At 42.9% G+C, this 8,912-nt stretch overlaps 1 pseudogene; it reads left to right on the forward strand.

The window, feature by feature from the left end:
* Positions 1–522: 522 nt before the first annotated feature.
* LOC123051160 (indole-2-monooxygenase-like) lies at positions 523–6,693 on the forward strand (annotated as a pseudogene).
* Positions 6,694–8,912: the final 2,219 nt, after the last annotated feature.

The following is an 8,912-nucleotide window of genomic DNA, read 5'->3' on the forward strand; positions in this document are numbered from 1 at the left end:
TTCCGGCAAAATAGCCAGCCGGTTGCAGCACCGGAGCCCGCCATCTCCATCGCCGGCAACGCTGGTTGCAACTTTTCGTCGGCATGGTTCCAGCTTTTCGACGGCATGGTTCCCGCAAAAAAGTCGGCCAGTTGCAGCACCGGAGGTGTTGTCTCCATCACCGACGGCTGCTGGTTTTGCAGCGCTAATGGACTGTTGTCGGGTCACCGCCAGGCTGTTCCAGCTGTGCGCCTGTGCCTTGCCACACCACCCGTCCCATGGCCACCGACGCTCTCCATTTGCATCACCGTCCCACATCACACCGCCCCTCCCGCATCCATGGGTTGGGCGAGGGAGGAGCTGCGCGAGCACCGCAGTAGGACAACTCGCCGGGGAAGATTGCTGTGGCCTGGCCGCCTGGCTAGCCATGGCTAGCAAAGAGTGGTTGTGGTGGGATGGGATTGAAATTAGAGAGAAAGGATAAGAGGATGAGGGAAGGTGGTGTGGTGGACCCATATGTCCACGGAGAGCCATTGAAAAAGGTTGTGACGCGGCGCGACGGGCCGAGCGTTCGGCCGGCGCCCCGGCCACAAACGTTTCCCTAATTATAAACCCAGCTGAGCTGCTGTGGAAAAGAAACATCATTCTTCAGTGAACTGAACAGTCAGTGAAGCAGCCTCTCGTGTAGGAAGCGCCGCGCGGCTGTGATGGTTCATCCGTTGCATGCCCTCCATGAGCTGCTGCTGCAAGCGAGGTCTCCACATGCGGCCCTAGGACTGGTCTTTGTCCTGCTCGTCTGCCCTCTTCTTGTCCTCCTGGTCGTGCGCCGCCTCGCGACGCCGTCGACGGCCGCGGTCACCACGAGAGCCAGAGAAGAGCTGCTGAGCAGGCTGCCTTCTCCCAGCAAGAGGCTCCCCGTCATCGGCCACCTTCACCTCGTCGGCTCCCTCCCGCACATCTCCCTCCGAGACCTCGCCGCCAAGCATGGCCGCGACGGCCTCATGCTCCTCCGCCTCGGCGCCGTCCCGACGCTCGTGGTGTCCTCGCCGAGCGCCGCAGAGGCGGTGCTGCGCACGCATGACCACGTCTTCGCGTCCCGGCCCTACTCCCCGGTCACTGAAATCCTCTTCTACGGCCCCTCGGACGTCGCCTTCTGCCCCTACGGCGAGCACTGGCGGCAGGTCAAGAAGATCGCCACCACGCACCTTCTCACCAACAAGAAGGTCCGCTCCTACCGCCATGCCCGCGAGCACGAGGTGGGTAACCATGCATCAATTTCTTTTTGCATGTTTGCTATCTTTTCAGTTGCCTGAATTTTCTTTATGCGTTCTGTCGATTATTTTGTTTCTTAGATAGATTGTTGTTTTTCTGCTGTCCATGAGATCCGGTCCTCGGACAAGCATGGACAAGCACACACACATCTATCCGATGACTGTGTCATGGGGCCTCTGCGAAAATGGTTTCTCTAGCGCTATCCTTTTTCTTCTCAAATGATAATTGCTACACATGTGATACGAACAATCCCGGCCCTGATGTTTTTTATAACTGAAGTTGCCATCCAAAAAGAAAAACAAATTAAAAAAAAAACTAGAGTTGCCATCTGAGTCGGAGCGTTATCGGTATCTATTGGTGTGGTTCGTATTAATAATTTTTTTTATGCTATGTGGTTCACACTAATAGGATGCTGCCAGCTAGGTTCTGTATGGCCGGGCTATCCTGATACAGTATACTATATTCTCTTTTTCTGAGAAACCAGTATACTGTATACTTTACTCCAATCTTAGCTTTTGCAACGTTTGTATTTCAGCGCCAGGCCCCACTACGGTCCCATCACATTCTGCTTTTGAAGCGTCCATATATCTAGGACCGAGCCCAGTCACAGGCCCAGAACGTTCTGATCCTGCCGACAGTCATCCCTTGCAAGGGGTGTTTCTTCACCTAAAAAAAAAGAGAGCAAGGGATGTTTCTTGTTAGGAGTAGATTACTTAGCTACTTAATAATATATTTACTTCAGTTAATTTAGTACAATTCAAAGGTATTATTTTAATTACAATATATATGTAAAATTCCAAAAGGAAAGATTTTAGTTATTTCAAATATTAAATTTCACTTGTTTTAAAAACTATTTTCACTCAGTTCAAACATTCAGTTTCAATTTTTGCAAAAAGCTGGCTACAAATATTATTTCGAAAGACCAATTTCAACTTTTTAAAAATACTGATTTCAATTAATTTGTAAGAAAAAATTCAATTATTTCAAACGATTGATTTCAATTGTTATTTCAAAAGGCCCGTTTTAGTTATTTCAAAACGCCATTTCAATTTAAACTAAACACCCATTTTAGTTATTTCAAAAGACTGGTTTCAATTTGTTCAAAATATTACTTTAAATAGTTACAAAATACCAATGATTTCAAAAGGCCCATTTCAATTATTTCAAAAGATCAATGAAAATGAAAATGGTATTAATTCCAAAAAAATAGATTTTCGTTATTCTAGTTCCATACTTCACAAAATAATAAAACTGATTATTTCCACTTGTTTGTTTCACAAAATTACATCTATTTCAATTCCATATTTTTTAAATAATCAGTGTCACTCTTTTGAAATAATCAGTTTCACATTTTTCAAAAAACAGTTTGACAAGGATGGACCAATTTCATTGACAGAAATACAAAAAAAGAATTCCATCAACTTTTACTCAATTGATATCTGAATAAACACAAAATAGGCATTCCACTTCCATAAATCCACCATGACTTTACTTTCTATAACACTATTTCACTTTCTGTAACACTATTTCAGATATTAGATTCACACAGTACAGAAAAGTGATTTCATATATTTCACAACAGCTATGTTCATATATCACACATATTTCCAGAACACTTTAACTATTTGAGTTATAGGGCTGAACTAATTTTCCATAAAACAATAACCAACAAATCTGAATCATACAATTCTATATTTTTCAGAGAGGACATGCACAATTCCATATGACGATTCCCATGGCATGCATATCTCACAATTTCATATCACAAATTCAGTTTTGCAATCGAATAATAGATATTTCAATCAGTTCGTCCACTAAGTTCCAAATCATATACTAATCTCCAAATCAACTCAAAAATCTGTTACCTAGGAGACAAATTGTAGGAAAAGGTGGGTTCTCCGGCGCCCTTCGGCGTCCATGGCGGTGCCCGCGCTTCAGATGTGGCTGGTGGGGAGTTGAGAGCTAAAAGGCTGGCGATGGTCGAGGAGATGATGACCTAATACAGTGAGACAAGCCAATATGCAACCAGATCCGTCACCGCGACACCCGTAGAGCTCCATGCCCCTCCGCTAGTCGCTGCTAGGCGCTCTGGGTGTCTAGGCATCGCAGCACATCTGCTCGTTGCTGGTCGCTGAGGGTCCTTGCGCACGCGGCAGAGCTACTGCCATTGGAAGAGTCAGATTCGGCGTTGGCTGGCGACGCGCCGCCAACTGCTGGTTTTGGATCAAGTGAATATTCTACTAAAAAAAGTGTTGTGTACACTATCCCTTCATGCAAATTTACAACTCCCTCCGTTTCTAAATATAAGACATTTTAAAGATTCTAATATGAACTACATATGAAGCAAAATGAGCGAATCTACACTCTAAAATATGTCTGTATAGTCCACAGTGAAATTTCTGAAATGTCTTATATTTAGGAACGGAGGGAGTATATCGTGGTGTCTGGTGTCCACTAGCTGTATGATTGTGTTCGTTTTGTATAGCTGAAAACGAGGAATAATAGCTGGCAAATAGACGATTCTTGAAGCAGATGCGGACGGCAGATTTTTTTTACCGCTACGTGCCGGCGCATCTAGAAATAGGTTTGCGCACATGCACATGCTCACTCCCGTGTGTGGAAGAGAGGGACTATCTTTTTATGGTTCATCTCGAACCTTATTATTTCATTTAATTCTTATTGATGTTTGTACTCTTGTAAAGTATGGAACAGTACAATTGTATAACTCAAAATTTCTCGTTCTTTTTCACATCTCGGTCGCATTTTTTTGTAACTTTATTCCTACTGTACTTTTTTGTATAGAATCATTATTTAGACATTTTTTGGTTATTCTTTACAAATATGTGTTTATTAGTGTTGCCATCTATTTATCATCTTGCTTTCTAAATCTTTTTGTACACTTTGGGAGTAGCACTACCTCCTAGTTTTGTTTTCTTGCATAACTGAATTATGCCCCCCTACAAAAAATTATCCATTTATTATTCAATCATTCCTTCTCGAGTTTCATTTACATATTTATCTGTTTTTTGACTAGTTGTTTTTCAATTTTGTAAACTCGTGGGAATATGTTCCTAATTATTAATTGGTTGTTGGTTTACATGACCAATCGCGGCGATATTTTTATAAGCGGGGTAAGAAGACTTGGAATCTTCTATCTTTTCCTTCAATATTGAGATTATTCTATTATGCATACAGTATATTTTCTCCATGGGTTTGGCTAAGCCTTAGAAAACTCATGTTCTTTGTCTCAGTTGGTTTCTTGTTCAATTATAATGTTTTGATTATTATATTTTTGCATATTGTGATGATTGGCTGCAATCCGTCACATAGATTAATTAAGTATTTGAGTGCTTTTAAGCATTTTTATAGGAGAGAGAGTAAGGGTCTCAATCTAAGTGATGTGACATGATGCATGAGTCATCTCAGTTATATAGATTCAATTTCTACTTTAATTATTTTAATGAGAGTTTGGCTAATTTGTACTTTGTTATTACATATTACTCCCTCCATTCCAAAATATAATACCTTTTAGAGATTTGAATATAGACTACATACGGAGCAAAATGAGTGAATCTACACTCTAAAATATGTCTATATACATCTGTATGTAGTCCGTACTGAAATCTGTAAAAATGATTATATTTAGAAATGAAGGGAGTATGTTATAGTGCAAACCCTATGTAATATGTGTGCAAAGCTTAAATTTTGGCATTTTTCTTCTTCGAAAATATTGTAGTCTTATTACTTTTGTTTCATGTTATACCAAAGTGATACTAATCCATGTATTAAATCGACTACAATACGTATTTGTGTGGCTTTTTTAGGTAATTGTGTTGGTTTTTCAAGTTATAGTACCCTATTGTTTTTTTCGTGCATGAATCATTTGAGCCCAAGAGTTGAAGTAGGCTCACCATTAGGGAAAATCACTGTTCATAGTCCTATTATGGCCAAGGGACACCATGTTTAGAAAAATTGATAGTTCTGAAATGAAAATTAATCTAAAGGCTAGTAAAGAAGTTACTAAAATCTTTAAAAAATAGGCAACTTAAATATGGACAACTTACTTGTATATTGCACCATGCATGAATGCACGCTGTCCACATCATCAGTTGTGCCAAAATTAATTATTCTGAATTCACAGGTGAGATTGGTTGTGGCCAAGATCCGCGATGGGGCCTCCAAATGTACCACCATCGACATGAGTGGCCTTCTCAACGCCTTCACCAATGACATTGTGTGTCATGCTGTGTCAGGCAAGCTTTTTAGGGAACAAGGTCATAACAAACTCTTCTGAGAGCTTGTCGAGGCCAACTCATTTCTCCTGGGTGGATTCAACCTAGAGGACTACTTCCCGATGTTGGTGAAGCTGGACATCATCAAGAGGATTGTTTGCGCGAAGGCCCAGCAGGTGAACAAGATGTGGGACAACCTTCTCAATAACATCATCAATGAGCATGCAAGCAAGTCGGCGGCAGAACACAAAAGCGAGGACAACGACTTCACCGATGTGTTGCTTTCTATCCAACAAGAGTACAAACTCACAGGAGATCATATTAAGGCTCAGTTAGAGGTATGTATCACCTCACAAGCAGAAACAACAACTACACATTAACACATATAGCTTATATGTTGTTGATTTGATTCTTACATATGGTTCTGTATGTATATGTAGATCATGTTCGAAGCTGGCACTGATACAACATTCATAGTGTTAGAATATGCAATGGTCCAGCTCATGCAAAACCCCCACCTCATGAAAAAGCTACAAGCTGAGGTGAGGAGCACTATACCCAAGGGCAAAGAAATGGTTACTGAAGATGATCTCAATAGTTTGGCCTACCTAAAGGCGGTCATCAAAGAGACACTCCGGCTCCATATGCCTGGGCCGCTCCTCGTACCCCACCTCTCCATGGCTGACTGCAACATAAAGGGCTACATGATACCATCAGGAATACGTGTCATCGTCAACAGTTGGGCTCTTGCAAGGGACCCTAGCAGTTGGGAGCACGCGGATGAGTTCATGCCTGAGCGATTTATGGAATGCGGTAGCGCGGCGGCTATGGACTATAAGGGAAATGATTTCCTCTACTTGCCATTTGGTACCGGGCGAAGGATTTGCCCAGGTATCAACTTTGCGATTGCGACCATTGAAATCATGCTAGCGAATCTAATGTACCACTTCAACTGGAAGCTACCAATGGAGTTGATGGAAGGTGGTATCGATATGACTGAAGTATTTGGGATGACAGTGCACCGGAAGGAGAAGCTCCTCCTTGTTCCCGTAGTGCCACACGATTAATACATTGGTCCATTGTATTGTGTGTACGCAGCAGATTGAGTACCTACCTTAATAGTATCATGAATGTGGCTTTTTGGAATTCTTGTTAAGCACAAGTGTAATCAGTAATTAAAGAAAACATTGAATTAAATTGATTATCATATTTCTAACTGTCAATTAACACTACTGCATAAACGGTCATATTCGATGTTTGATATGTGACAAAAGTCTACGGAAGTGTTCTTCTTGGAAATATTCAACACTACATTGCATAAATGTTGTAGTCAGATAGAGACAACCGTGCTTAGTTGCTCGAGTCACCGTCAAATAGTATTTTATGACACTCTATTTTCCTTCACCAAAGTAATTGACATGTCTGATATCATCAAGCTTGGCCACTAACAATAGCTTCGGCCGTATATCAGGGATATGCCTCACATGATCGAGCACTAACCTACAACGTGTGTTTGTTTCAATAGTGCCCTTAACGACATTTTTTTGACAACCCAAAGTCTCTCAACCTCAAGAACCAGTGATTCTACTCGTGTATGATGGGAGGTGCTCTCGTTGTGATGTGTTGTGGAAGGGTGCACCTGAATCAATAGTCCAACTCATGGCATCATCACAAGAAACAATATATCACTATTCATCTTCAGTGACTAAGGAGTCCTCACATTGTCAATCATGGTGGAACTACTCTCACATGCTTTATTCGGTTTCTTTGTATATTTATCCTCGCCGGGCCCTTTTTTATATTTCTTCAGCTCACATTTTTGTGTCCTAGCTTGATGAAGGCACGACCACGGACGTGCCCATGATTTGTTCCGATCTTTTATGATGCAAGAAGCTCCAATATCCACCAATAGAAAATACTCCCAATTACGTGAGATGTACGCATAACCTGAAACTGGGGTAACAACAACCAAAGGACAATCTCTCAACACGCGAGAAACCTCCCGTTGAAGTAGACGTAACTAGCGCGCAACCCATCAAACACGAAGGACCTTGAGACAAGTGTAATTTTCACACCGAAAATTCACATGAAATAAATAACGACGACACCCAAAGAAAGCGGCTTAATAATCAGGGCCCGCCTTGAGGGGGGCAGGGGACAGCCGCCCCGGGGCCAGGCCTGGTAGTCTAGGAAGTAGGAGAACGTCCCGTATAGCCCACGGCTACACAAGACGTCTCTTTCCGATCCTGATTCAGGTTAAGCCCGGCCGACTGGCCGCGATCGGGAGTCGCAGGTGGAGTTGCGATGCGCCGACGCCGAGTCGCCGATGAAGTCCACATCTTCGTTCTCCGGTCATCTGGTCTCCAAGTCCTTTGTAGCACTCGCACAAGCGCACTGACGCATGTTCGCCTGCTTGCCAATGGACATCGCTTCAACGCCGAGCGCCTGATCAAAGCTAATACCAGTGGATCCATAGAAGGTAAGAAGGGCAGGGATCCAGAGCAGCAAGGGGGCACCACGCGTGGCCGGCCGGCTGCTCTCACCCGCACGAATAAGCATGAGCGGCGATGGTGTAAGGAAGAAATGTTAGTTTACTCCCAGTATCTAATTCTGATTGCGCCTTAACTCTGTTTTTGACATTAGATTAATTGGTGGGTATAAAAACTATAGAAGTGGAATGAATTGTAGAAGTTACAAACATCAAAAGTTAAGTAGGAAGTTTTCAATTATCCATTTGTACTTGGTAGACATCATGAATAGGAAAAGAGCCAATTCGTAAAATAAAAAATCAAGTCAATTTGTTAGGTCCTAGGCATGTGAACATCATGCTTATAGTCTAGCCCCCTCCATGCCCATTTTCTGGCTCCGTCCTGGACATACTACTGTGTCCACCACCACCACCAGCGTAGGCTTGCTCAAGCCACCTCCTTCTTTGCCGGTACCGCCATTCCAACCATCACTCTACTATCCCTCTTTTTCGGCCTAGCCCTCCCCCCATCACACATCTACCTCCAACTCCCCGCTACCTGCGACGACGTGGGCAATGACCAGGTGCTGTGGTCAGCTACATCACTCCTGTCCTCCCCTCACGTTCTTCTTTAGGAAGATCGACCGACGCCAATGCCATTTTCAGGAAACCGTCGTTTGGAAGACGCACAATTTTATTGTCGTGATGTTTATATTAAGGGGCCCTGAGATTGATTATCTAAAGTCTATAATATATCCTGCTCAACACATTGATGGCCGGCTCCCTAGACGACATTGCCACTTGATCGCCGTGACCAACCTTAGCTTTGAATAGCACTTGATGATACACAAATTAGCGAGACACTAATTTGTGCATGTAGATGGCTCGATCTTTCATGGCGATGCTTGATCAACTGTTCTTCTGCCTAGTCCCTCCTACAACCTCCAATAATAATCTTCACC

Source organism: Triticum aestivum, chromosome 2D (assembly GCF_018294505.1).
Source record: "Triticum aestivum cultivar Chinese Spring chromosome 2D, IWGSC CS RefSeq v2.1, whole genome shotgun sequence".
In the NCBI taxonomy this organism is placed as follows: Eukaryota; Viridiplantae; Streptophyta; class Magnoliopsida; order Poales; family Poaceae; genus Triticum; species Triticum aestivum.